This window comes from Chamaea fasciata, unplaced genomic scaffold, assembly GCF_029207755.1.
Source record: "Chamaea fasciata isolate MVZ Bird 193981 ecotype frontalis unplaced genomic scaffold, bChaFas1.0.hap1 SCAF_6, whole genome shotgun sequence".
NCBI classification, from domain to species: domain Eukaryota; kingdom Metazoa; phylum Chordata; class Aves; order Passeriformes; family Sylviidae; genus Chamaea; species Chamaea fasciata.
In genome coordinates, this window is record NW_027094091.1 from 44,675,557 (window position 1) to 44,687,127 (window position 11,571).

The following is an 11,571-nucleotide window of genomic DNA, read 5'->3' on the forward strand; positions in this document are numbered from 1 at the left end:
GTCCTGGGCAGGAAAGCTACATTTTCACAGTGCTGTCAGTCAGTCCTTGGAATAGCATAAAAATGCAACTTCTTATATTTATTCTGCAGTGCCTAAGAAGTGCACTGATCTGGTGTTACCAAGTAGATTTCCTGGCTAGGAATGTACGGCTCTCAGATGGTTGCTATCAAAGCTTTATGCAGACAGAGTATTTTGGGCAAAGGTGACCAAGACCCGGTGCTTTGGTTGTGCCTTGCAGATGATCTGATTGCCCCTTTAGTACACAGCTTTCTGCTGGCTGTGCTCAGTCTGTGTGCTGATGTGGTGTCTTCATAGTGGTGTTGGGACTGAGTAGTTCAGCATCAGCTGCAGTGTAGAAGAGGAGGGCTGGCTTTGAGGGTCTCTTGTGTCAGAAAGTTCTTTTCTGGCTTGTTTTTACAGAGTAAATATCTCACTCTCTCCTTGGCATGGGAATTAGCTCCTAAGCCACACTTACCTTGCTCAGATTCAGGAAGCTCTGCAGTGGTTTGGGGAGGATTTTTTTTTTTAAATTCTGATGTTTTTTCTGTGTATTAAAATGTGTTTTCATTTGTAGCATGTTTAGCATTTCCAGAGCTGTCCATTTCTCAGTGGAAATCTGACTGAAGCCAGCCCTACTCTGTCAGTAACCCTCTGAATGCCTTTGTCAGAGGGGACATAATCATGGATGTTTGCAATGGGGGAGTGTGGTTGTCTCTGCTAACTGGAGATGCCTTCATTGAGATTGAAGTGTCACCTCCCTCAATGAGGCAGACAAGGAGAACAGAGGTAACAAGATGCAAGAGGCCAAACTCAGGCCTTTGGGGACATAAACGCAGATTGGGGTAAATGAGTGAGGGGTTCAGATTTTTTACTTCAACATACAAAATCTATTTCTTGACTTTTCTAACATGATTTGCAGTCCCATTGCCTGGTTTTGTATGGAGTCTGAAGAATCCCTTGCCATTTCTCCTTTGATAAGTTTCACAATTATTGTACCTGCTTCATGATTCCTCTCCTCTTTTTCCATCAAAACCTATTTTTTCTAGCCAAGAGGAGGCAGTGAGTCACTTCTGATCACTTTGTGGTACCTTTTAATTTTCTGCTGTTGCTTAATGGAGCACTTCACAGGAATATGCTCCATTTCATTCTTGCACCACCGTGAAATACTGTCAGGCTGTGTGTAATGATTAGGGCAAAGAAGAGAAAAACATCATTACTCTTTCTTTCTTGAGGAAGTTCATTGAAAAGTGGCAGAGATTCTGTACCTGCCAGGAATGAAGGTGGCATGGGGTATGTGGGGACCACTCTGCTGTCTGGAGGAGACTGGGTCTGCAACAGGGACTTGAGTCATGTTTACCCCAAACTCTCACTGAGGCAGGATTGCTCTTAAACCTGGCAGCTTTTGAGAACAAAACAGGTCTTCTAATGGCAATTCAAACTCAGTAGCTCCACAAGTTTCCCTGGAAAGTCACCTGCTGAGACTTTAAAAAAAAAAAAAAAAACCTTAAAATGATTGATTTGATCTGGGAAGGATTTGATTTAGAGAGCTGTTCAGGAATTCAGGACACTTATGCACTGAGTAAGTATGGATTTAATAGCTTAATTTAAAGCATCCAAGTTTTAAAATGTTAGACTTGAGGTAGAAATGTTTCCTATGAATACTTAGAACTGCTTAAAATCAATCAGGATCTGTCCCTTTGCTCCACAGGCAGGATGGTGGATGCTGGCTGGAAGGCAGCGCTGTCCATGTGTGCACACTGCAGATGGTGCTCGCCCATAATCACCATGGGAAACAACAATGATAACTGAGCTATGACAGCCACACGCTTCTGGCTGATGCCTTTGACAAGTGCGCCTGTGTGCCAAAATCAGGGATGCCTCTCTGAAATGCTGCTGCCTCTGGGGAATCACAACTGCAGTTATACTTATGGCAAATGAGGTTGTTGAATCAAAAATCCCTCATTCTAATATTCTCCGCTTGGCCAGCTTTATGCATTGTGTTCACTGTATGGGAAAGCTTTTAGATGTGTGCTTAACCAGACATTTTCAGTGAGGGCATGCTGGAGTTGCTTTCATCAGTTCAGTTCTCATAAAAGTGAAAGTATGTAGATATGTACTTGTATGCTTGAGTTTTGAAGGTAGCAGTCCTTTCGATTTTAATCCTACTTAAACTGTGAGCAGAAAAGCCTCTAAGCAGCATGACTGCCCAAGTTCTTATTTGCACTTTTGATGCCTCGGTGACTGCAGATGTACTCAGACCTCTTTTTGTAGCATTTACATTGGCTGCCACAGGTACATAAGATTTTGACTAATATAGAAATGCGTAATATAAATTAAGTGGGACTTCCTGGATAGAAGCATAATATCTAAATATTTTCAAGAAGAATTTTCACAAGTGACATTGAATAATGTCCCTGCTGTGCTGTTCCCCTGCCTTTCAAAAACATGGCTAGCAAAAAACAAGGGGCAAAACCCCTCTGATTAAAAAACCCCTAATAATCCCCACTTCCTATTCATCCTAATTTTGAAGTATTTTATTTAAGACATTTTAATATACTTTTCTTAGGCAAAATGCCAAGACATGGTTGATAATAGTTATGCTTAACTGATCAGTCCTGAGAAATTGACCTGAAAAATGAGGATATTTGCTTTTTCTTGGGCAGGTTTGAAATGATGTGGTTTTGTGAGGTGTTGATGGCTGGGATTTCTCAAAAGAAGCAGAACAATGATTTCTCAAAACAGATCATAGCCACTGTTTATCTCTCTGGGTTGTTTCATGACTGTATTAATAGGAGTAGTCAATGTTTCAAACACTAATTATTGCTCTTAAGCACAAGCTTAAACTTATTTACGACAGAAAATTTCTTTCAGAGAAAGTCCTTCCTGCATTAAACAAGCTTTTATCAGTGGGCCAAAATTACCCATTAAATCGTGGTGAGTCCAAAACAATTTGATTCAGCAAAACCACAGAAAAAAAAAATACTGAGTTTTGAAAGTTTTCAATCCTCGGCAGAGGAGTCCAGTTCCTTGCAGGGCTGAGGTTGTGGGTAGTGCCACTGTGAGAATAGATTTGGAGGGGTGTGCAGGAAGCAGAATGTTTATGGTGCTGGTAGCAGCCATAAGTATGGCAGAGTTGGTAGGTCCTTCTGACTCTTTTCAACTCTGTCCCCTGTAGCTTTTCTGTTGTCTGCTAAGGATGTGGTTAAACTCATACATATGCAGCTTCTTGCTCTTTGAGCAGTATCTTGGGTCTCTCACCTCCCTGTCCAGATGTGTTCAACAACTGCATGAAGACAATATTTCTTGAAGTGTCCATCTTCCTATCAAATGTAATTAAGTAGAATAAAAAGTTTGGAGGTTTTGATGGAGGAGTGCTAGACCAAAACAGAGAGTGCATGCCTCCAGTTTCTATAAGAAAGGACAGTATTCCCAGCTAGAGAGATTTACTCCCTCTTGAAGCAATCTGGTTTTATAAACACATTGCTGAAGTGTCCCTAAAACCTAAGCCATCCTTAGAAAGGGAGATTCTGTGCTGGCATATGCCAACATATTTCTGACGAGCCCAACTAACTGACTACCCTTCTGGAGTTTTGTTTAGCCCTTTTCAAATTATTTAGATTTTTAATTAGAATCTCGATGGCATTGAGATTTGGCAACTTGATGGCAGAAGTAACTGCATCTTCTTTAAGGAAACGGCTTTCCAAGTGACAGAACCTTGTATGAGAGAGTGGGGAGGAGGTGGGAACAGCCTTTCCCATAGTATCCCAGAAAGAAAACAGCTTCATGGATTAGGAGCTTAATTAGGACTGAAATCCATAGCAATAAGTGGGGAACAAATATAGTTAATTTGATTAAGCCTCAGAGTGAATGAGTTGCACACTGCATTGATTACTTTAAAGAAAATAACAAAGGCAAGGCCGTTTACTTTATGGTACTATTACTGCAAATGAAATCAGTATCAAGCAGGTTGCTGGGGAGTGTAGCTAAGACAACCTCATAACCTCATCTGCTGATAAATGAATCTTTGGCTAATCAGTAGACTCAGCATGGAGGCTACTCCAGCAGACTGTAAGTGAGTCACAGCAAGCCAGGTACCCTCCTAAACAAGAAGGCTCAGAAATAAACAGGCCTTGGATAGATGGTAAAGGTCAAGCAGTCTCTGTGTTTGAAAGCATTCCTCAGAAAAATACAACTGCTCTCCCGGGGAGGGCAAGAAGGAGTTATATTGATTATGCACAATGCAAGAGAGCAACTTGTAGGGCTTCATAGTGGTATTTACATCTACAGTTAGACACCAGAATAACCTGTTTAAAGCAAAAATGCTGGCAAGGTGCTGCTGACATGAGAAGTGAGAGTTTCATAGCACAGCGGGAGAACTGAGGAGCAATCTCTCTGATGGTTCTTCATAATATCAGCTCTCCCCTACAACTTCCCATGGTTCTCTGTAGGGTTCGCTGGCTAGAGATATCTGCCATTGCCTCTGCAGATGGTTTTAGCCAGAAGAGAAGGATGGGAGGTTCTTCCCCTTCTCCCTCTGCTCCATGTGATACACTGAGTCTGCACATATTGAGTGAGAGAGAAACCAGCATGACGGTTTGCTAAAGTTTGCATTGATCAGTCAGATGCTGTGCTGGTTGTAGTCTGTGGTAAGAGAGAGGGGAGCACTTCTGCTAAGCTCTTTTTGTTGAGGAGGGCACTTCAGTACCACCACCAAACGGGTGATCCTTCACATACCCTGTTGGTTCTTAATTAGCACCAGGCAGATCCTGACTGCACAGCATTCCCCGAGGTGGTAAGCACTCTGTGAAAAGCTTGTGAGTGTGTGTGTGATAACCATGCCTGTAGAGATTTCTGCACTAGGTATTAGCACTGGAGAAATGGCTGCCCTCCCACCCACTACAGATAATTTTATTACTTCTGCATCTCTGAAAGTGGGATAGTCAACTGCTTGAAATTTGGAGACAGAAATTCTTCAAAAGCCCCTGCATCTGTTCTCAGTCCAAGCAAGCACTCTCCAGAGGCCAACTTCCCATAGGCCATCATGCATAATGTGGATGAAACCTCTTGAATTATTGATCTTGCAGAGGCATATAATTGTAGCTTACACAGTGTGTTTACTCTCAGCGCTTTGATTTATCAGATCTTATAATAATGTTCTCACTTTTGGCACTTGTAAAATACAACTGGCTTGCAGTTTAATAAATATTGACTTCTAGCCATTTGCTGCTTTGTGATTATTCCTCCTAAAGAACAAACTGATTGCTTCCTTCATTCAAATCCACTGCAAATGGTGCAGGAATGGAACACTTTTAATATTGCATTTTCCCACCAGGGAAAGACTTGGCTCAGCAGTGACCTTCACATGCTTGTGAGATCAAGGCACGGTTTCTCAAGCTGATGTGCACTTGAAGATGTTTGTGGTCACTGTAAGAGTCAGCAGGCATGTCCCCTCCACAGAGAGAGCCCCTTTTCCCAGCTCTTCTTTTTTGTTGTTCATCACTTCTAACAAATTAAGGTGTTCCCTGTTGCTCTGATTAAAATGAGGGGAATCCCTGTGCTTCATCAGGTAGATTTTGTGTTCAGCCCTCTCATCACTGAATTACTGGGGTGTGCAGTACACTGGGCCAGGGCTGCCCGTGGAACTCCTGCCAGAGGGGAGGAGAGCCCCAGTGGGTATTTGCTTTAAGCAAGACATGTAATCCAGCCCCATCTTCCAGCAGCTGGAGAGCCATTTTTTGCTATTGTCATATCAACACTGGTGCCACGTATCTTGAACAGCTTTTTAGGTCATTCCCTTTCTCTGACCTGAGCAGCTCATTTTCCAGTTTGCATCTCTGCAGTTTCTCTATCTTATGTGTTATCATAAATCCACACTCCTATGACTGACACTAACCATAATATTAAACAGAATACACGGTGGAAGTATGTAGCAACTGACAGCCATGAAACCTTTCCAAGAAATGGCAAAAGCTCATCTTTTTGATGTAAAACCCAGAAGATAATGAGTTTTTATGATTTGAGGGGCTCCTGCTGTCCTAGAGGCTTTATTCTGGGTTGAAGACTCATTGAATTAGGTGGAATACAGATTCACAGTGGGAGCTTGTCAGTCACACTGCTCATAGCTCAACAAACTAGAGGGCAGGAACGGAAAAAATCACAGATGATATCCTGGATTCACAGCCTGATTAAATGACCTTCCCTTTGCTCCCACAGCAAGTCTACTGCAGATCCATACAATGAATCTACTTTTTTTTGGTTCAGTCCCATATTATGACCCGCAAGCTCACCTGTCCACACCCGTCAGCACAGGAGTCAGAATGAAGACTAACAATTTTAGCCAAGCCAGCAGAATCACAACATGTTCTAGGCAGCATTTGCAATGCTGCCAGCACTGAGTTCCCTGGATGTCTTTCTGTTATTTGACAGTAATACCAGGGCAGTCAGTTCAAGGAAAAATTACTTGTTCTCTTTTTTTTCTGTAGAATCCTCTATCTGTTTGGTTGGTAGATGCTGCAAGACAGGTCTTGAAATTTGATTATATTTTTAAATGAGTTTTGTTGTATTTAATTTACTTAAATATGAGATATAAATTAGAAAATATTGAAATTAAAAATTACCTTTTTTTCTAATTAGATTTCTTTTTGTGGTTAATTAATATATTTCCTTTCTCTTTGCCCATTGCTAAAAAGTAGATGCAGTTATCCCAGAAAATATCTATCTAGATCCCTTCTATTAGCTGAGCTTGCTTTGCACGAGGCCAGGATTTGGCCCATAACTATGTAATCCCCTTTGTTGTTAGCAAAGAGCAGCATGTTTCTGTGAGTCTCTGGTTCTCAGGAAGGATTTGCCAAGCTGTAATTAGCACTGGTAGCTCAGACGTGGAGAGGAAACATTTCCCTGCAGGCACTTGTGGCTTTTTCCTGGTCTTCCCCAGCTGGCACTCTGTGGGCAGGGATGAGGTGCTCCAGCGGGAGGTGTGAGAGGAAACCCTAGTGTCACCTCAACCTCTCTTCCAGCTTCCTCTTCATGTTTCTGGCTGCACATAGAAAATGACAAGGATGCCCTATATGATTCACATTTTCTCCTGGTATCCTTATTTTCCTTCCTGAGAACTACTCTCCTGCATTCCCCCTGGTTGGTGAAAAGAGGATGCTGAGCAGGTGGGAGGCAGCCTTAGGTGCTGCACTTAGATTCCTGTGTCCTGGGGCCCTACCTAGCTCCAGCATGAGAGGTACTCCATCCAGCTGGATCTCCCTGGGTGTCAACAGACTCTTGGATTATAAAATTGTGACTAGTCCTGAGACTTCTTCCTGCTGCATTATGGCTGTAAATTTTAGAACATAAGTTATGGAAGCAGACAGACCTCAAAAAGAGGGAAATAAATGTTTGGCTGTCACCAATTTGGGAATCCCCCTGGTAGTTGTGAGGTTGGTGCCAGTTCCTGCTATTGCTATAACAGGTCTGATGTGTTCTCTCAGCAAATGTAGATCTCCACATCCGCTTTATCCACTAGATGGATGACATAAAGCAGCTTCCTTTACAGCGAATATTTTATGGCATCTTTAATCTGAAGTGTATTTCTGTAGTCTGCCAGAACACTTCGGTGTGAATTTCTTGTTAGGTCAAATATATGTTTGGAAGCCTTGATCAGTGCTGTAGAGAGAGATTTGTCTCTGAGAGAAAGATTGGTGCAGATAGACATTGATATAATTGTATTAGCAGTACCATACTTCTCAGCACATGTGCTCAATGTGTAACTACAGCTTAGCTGAGAAACTCAATAGCACAAGGACAGGAAAGAATAGTTGGTTTCATTTTCTGTGTCTGTATCTATCATCTGCCTGCCTACTTCCTGTATTTCCAAGATGTGATATCCAGCCTCTGTAACTGAGATCTTTAGCACCAGCTAATGGATCTGAAAGCTTCAACCCCCAGCTACTTAAATGGGAATGAGGTTTTGTTTGTTTGTTTTTGTTTTTGTTTTTTTAATTGTTACATTTTCCTCTGAAGATTTGTCTCACTGTGTTCATCCACATGGGTGCAACTTCCTTAAGCTGATGTGGTCTTATAGTTTTCTATTGTTAAATATTTCCTCAGGAGAATCTCTGAAGGTTATTTCTGTCATCTCTGGGTCAGTAATGTTTTGCAAATATAGCATATCAAATTAGAGTAATCTTTCCCTGTGATCCTCCCTGTTCATCAGCAAAATAGTGACCTGAATTACAGTGTGTTTCTTCTTTCTTGCTGCGGGATTGTCACTGCCATTTTTTTCCTCTGCCTCAGACTTTTGTAAGAGATACCGATTGCATATTAGCAGAAAATTCTTTGTTATATTTTTTTTAGCAGAGATGTCAGCAAATTCAAGTAGCATTTTGAAGAGGTGCAGGATTACATAGGTGACATTATAAACATGAGCAGACTAAGCCTTATGCATTCCTGAGGAGGGTAGGCGGGTAGTCTCCTATCTTTTACAGAGGGAAAATGAAGATCAAAAATGTTCAGCAGAAGTCATAAAGGATGTCAGGGTCTAGCCTGTCCAGACAGCCTCCTCTTGAATTCCTCCGTTTCAACTGAATCACAAAGACTGCATGCCCTCCCTTCTTTCCTTTGGAAAGAGATGTATAGTGCAGAAATTCATTTCACAGAATTGTATGTCCTTAATAAAATTCAGCTCTAGTTATGACCCTGTGAGATGATTAGTGAATTAGAGTTCTTAATTAGCATTTTGCATAATTCATGGCAATTACAACATTCTCATGGATATGATTGTCAAGGTGCAGATGTGCAAACGTGCAGCTATAATTTTCTCATCTAAATAACTCTTTTGGTGAAACCTCTAATTTTTACGACTCTATTGTGTAAAGGCCATTATTCCTGTTGTTATTTTTAAGGCATTAGAAAATGGATGTGAATCTCACTTCCGCTCCAATCACTGCAACTAACTGTTTTTCAGAAGCTTTAAAAACTGTCATAAAAGTTTGCTTCTGGGTGAGAATTAGGCATTTGAATTTCCTGAAGGACCTATCCTACCCATTTTTTAACATCCCACAGGGAATTGCATTGCACTTTTCAGTTACAATAATGAAACAAAAACTAAATCCAATACGTGCACTAGCCAAGATTTATATGGCTGGATTGTTAATGGATTGAGCTCCCATTCCTTCTTCAGCTGAAAATAGATTTCAAAGTTCTTTGTTTTGTGAAGATCCTTTTGTCAGAAATGTATAAAGTATTATGTATCTAAGGTCATTTGGATTAGCTTTTTGGGCACAGAAAAATCTGGTAGTTACATATAGTGAGTGGCAACTAAATAGAGGAGGAAAATGTTCATGGCATAGTTAGAATCTCTGAACTTTCCAAAATGCCATCCATCAGAAATTGAAGGCAATGGCACAGAAATCAATGAGCCAGATGATCAAAATGCAGTTGCACCCACCTCAACACTTCCAGGTACAGTTCATATTTAAAAAAAAAAAAGTACTGAGTTCCAAGTGACAAATTTGAATTTCTACTTCCTTCATTAAGTGCCTACCCAGACAGCATTAAATGTAATTAATTTTACCTTCATAATTATAATCTAATATGTAAATCCATTTACAGTATTCCCTTCTATTAAAGGTACAAATCAAAATGATAATTTCTAAACAAAAGTTGTGAATTTCCTTAAATGAAAGGCATTTGTAATTTCCCACAGGAAATTTTAATCACTTTAGGATGTGTAGTCACAGAACATGTAGGAGTTTCACGCAGTCAGGATGTGATGGAGGGAAAGTGCAGCCCTTACATTCTTATTAAAGGCGAATGGCACTCAGAGGAACCTGGATATGAATGTTTGGACACACATAATTTTTAGCAGCTGATACCACCTTCCAGCATACCCCAAAACAACTAGTTTGCTGGAGCTTACCAGTCCTTTCTAGCTGGAATTAACACCCAGATAAAAAAGACGCTCCTTTCTGGCTCTCCTCTGCCTGTTGAACCCAAAGGTAAAGTAGTTGCCCTGATCAGTTGGAATTTGATTGCCCCTTTAAGGCTGGACTTTCTTATACCCCATTTATATTTCTCTCGGGAAATTTATGTCTGTGATTTAGGTCCCTGTCTTTCTGTGTTCAAATTTCACAAAGCAGTGCTACCAAAATAAAAAGTCAGATCCAAAGGAAAGCAATTCCTTGCTTTTTCCAAGGGAAATGTTGAAGCTTCTTATCTATTTTTACCACCTTCTTTTAATGTCTTTGTTGTTTTGAGCACTCTGATACTCCTCACAGCAGCTTACTCCCTAAATGTCATTGATGCAAATTCTACTTTCAGCAGCGTTATTCCCTTCCTTTCTTTCTGTAGCTCTTTTCTTAGCCCTAATACAATATGTGGAAATGGGTGCTGTCCATATATTTATCTGTTTGCTAGTTTCTGAATTGCCAGCATCCCTACCCAATATACTTGCATTAGTAAAGATTTTAATGGATTTTAATTGGGTATCTTTTAAATTGGTCGCCACTGCAATTAATGGTAGGGGAGAAAAACAAACCAATGAAAACCCCCAGTGAAATTTAGCACTTTATTCCCCAGCGTAAAAGGAAAAGTGAATGGTAATTTACTAACCGTGAAGGAGAATTAGAGGACACAGGAAGCCAGCTTTTCTTCCAGTGAACACCGTGACTGCTTTGCCTCTGGCTAGAAATAAAGAAACATTCAAACAAAACTTCTTTTCTTTATGTCTTTTTTTTCCCTAACAGTGATACCTTGTTCATGTTAGCCAAAAGCATTTATGAATTAGGTCAAATAATTTCAGCCAAGGGAGGATAAGGTTGATAAGAATTTTGGAAAAATGTTGAAATATTTCAGGTTCTCTTATCTGAATGACATTTCTCTTCAGTTAATTTCTAACTTTTCAAGGGAAAAAGCACATTCTTCCATAGAGAAGCTTCTATTTTCAACTAAGTGAACTATTTTGACAAATCAAGAGCGTATTGCACTTTCCCCTAAAATGAGGGGAGGGGAATCAGAGGAAAGGGAATAGGTTTCTGTAGAAGACAAATGTTACAGTTTTGTGTTTGTCAACCTGAGAACTAATTCTCTTATTTCAGTACTTACTGGAGGAGTGGGACAGGCAAATAAAGCCATGGAAATAGTATTTGAAACACTAAATTACATGGTAATTTGACACTGTTTCTATCTGTAATCTTGAAAAATCTTATCACAAAAAACCCGTTAAAATTAAATAAGTGGTGGCTTCCAACTACAGTCTGTCACTCAGGATTGATCAGTGATCCAGTGGCATGCTCCAGTTACTGTTCAGGTTCTCTGTGAGCTGAAACACACTGGGGGAAATTTTCAGTGTCAAAGGCTACAGTGGAATATCTAGTTCACAGGCATGGCAAATGGGAGCCTGGGAGCTGATATGAACCCCCTTGAAATTAAACTACTCTTTACTTTGATCATCTCCAGTCAGCAGAGTAGCTTGGCAAGGTGGTCCTTTGTGCAGCCAGATCCTGTGCAGTCCTGGCTTTTTCCATATGAAGGTTCTGAAGTGTGCGCCCATCAGTTTGTTCCTCATGGGAGTGCTTCTCCTTT

General features: G+C 40.6%; 1 long non-coding RNA gene across 1 annotated transcript in view; it reads left to right on the top strand.

Annotated features, from left to right (window-relative positions):
- The window catches only part of LOC136291272 (uncharacterized), a 50,284-nt gene extending 45,080 nt beyond the window's left edge, over positions 1-5,204 (top strand). The window contains exon 4 of the long non-coding RNA XR_010721474.1: positions 1,709-5,204. This is a non-coding gene — a long non-coding RNA (uncharacterized lncRNA). The remainder of the gene's footprint in view (positions 1-1,708) is intronic.
- Positions 5,205-11,571: the final 6,367 nt, after the last annotated feature.